The sequence below is a fragment of the Myotis davidii genome, unplaced genomic scaffold (assembly GCF_000327345.1).
Source record: "Myotis davidii unplaced genomic scaffold, ASM32734v1 scaffold4663, whole genome shotgun sequence".
Classification (NCBI taxonomy): domain Eukaryota; kingdom Metazoa; phylum Chordata; class Mammalia; order Chiroptera; family Vespertilionidae; genus Myotis; species Myotis davidii.
Window position 1 is genome coordinate 24,374 of NW_006294414.1, and position 1,414 is coordinate 25,787.

At 52.9% G+C, this 1,414-nt stretch overlaps 1 pseudogene; it reads right to left on the bottom strand.

Annotated features, from left to right (window-relative positions):
• The window catches only part of LOC102763231, a 21,437-nt pseudogene extending 20,321 nt beyond the window's left edge, over window positions 1-1,116 (bottom strand).
• Window positions 1,117-1,414: the final 298 nt, after the last annotated feature.

The following is a 1,414-nucleotide window of genomic DNA, read 5'->3' on the forward strand; positions in this document are numbered from 1 at the left end:
CCCCTCCCAGCAGCACTAGTTTTTCCATGAATTATATGTCACTTCCCTGGGCCCTGCCTCCCTTTCCACACTTTCAATGAGGCCACCTCACAGGGGTGTTGTGAGGATTGGGGAGTGAGATTCACCTGAAGCACTTAGCCCAGCACCCACCACCTTCTAAGTACCTGTGAATTGAGCTATGGTTGCAGGAAGGGAGCTGAGTCACTTTGGAAAGTTAACTCCCTGCACCCTGGTCTCCTCATCTGTCATGTGGAAAAGTTGAAAGATAACTAGTGAAGTGCTTCACTCAGTGAGTTTTTAGTAAGTATGTTCCTGATGAAAGTATGTTCCTGCTGTGAGCTTTTGCTGTGAAGCAGGCCCTCAGCTCAGGGCTGGGCAGAGGGAAGCAAAGACCTCTCTTCTGCCTGAGGGTCCTCAATGCCATCAGCTGAGCCTGAGGCCACTGGGGTCTCCAGGGAAAGGCCAGGCAGTGGGTCAGGCAGAAGGGAACTCCTCACTCCTCTTGGTGCTGGGCAAATGGTCAAGGCAGTGGGCTCTTGTGTCAAAATCCCGAAAACAGGCCACAGAGGCCCAGAGAAGGGAGTCTGTGTGAAGGTGTAGATGTGCAATCCATCGATGGCATCATAGAATGAGACCTCCCCTCTCTCATAGTCCAGGAAAACCCCCACTCTTTTAGGAGGTTTGACAATAGTGAGTTTGCTCCAGGGATCCGTTCGAGCATGGAAGGCATGCCCACCTAACAGTGCTATTGTCCAGAATCCATTCTGGGGTGTCATTTTAACATCACGTTTTCTCTCCACGTTCTCCCTACACACCCCTAAATTCCACTGTTTCCTGTCCCCCACCTCCACCTCCCAGAAGTGTCTGCCTGAAGTGAAGCACTCACGGCCCAGCACACAGAAACGATATTGAAATCTCCTGGGGTTGTCTGGCAGGCTCTGCCTTTGTTTTATCCTCCTCAGGCTCCTTTGATCCTTAGAAATAAGAAGGTTGGGGTGCGCGGTGTCGGGATCCAGAGTCACGTCCGCTGCAGAGAGTTCCAATGGTGTGGGGTCAGCCATGGTTTCGGGATCTGAGAGCCTCAGGCTCCAAGGCTTGGGTCTGGCTGGTGAGATCCGAGCCCAGAACCTGGGGTCCCAGCTGCCCTGAGTGTGATCCTCAGCAAAGCCAAGAGAAATCACAGGGCCTGGTGTTCAGTAAGGAAGGGAGGGTGAGGAGGGCGGGGTCTGCGAAACCTGCCATCTCAAGTGGCCACCTTCCTTCTATCTTCCTCCTATTTCTTCCCCAGAATGACTGTGCCCACCTGTGCTGCGGAGTCACATGGATTCCAATTCTAGCCATTGCTCTGCCCTCCTGAGCTGGAAGAGTCCCTTTTCTGCACAGTCTCTTTACACACACACACACACACACACAC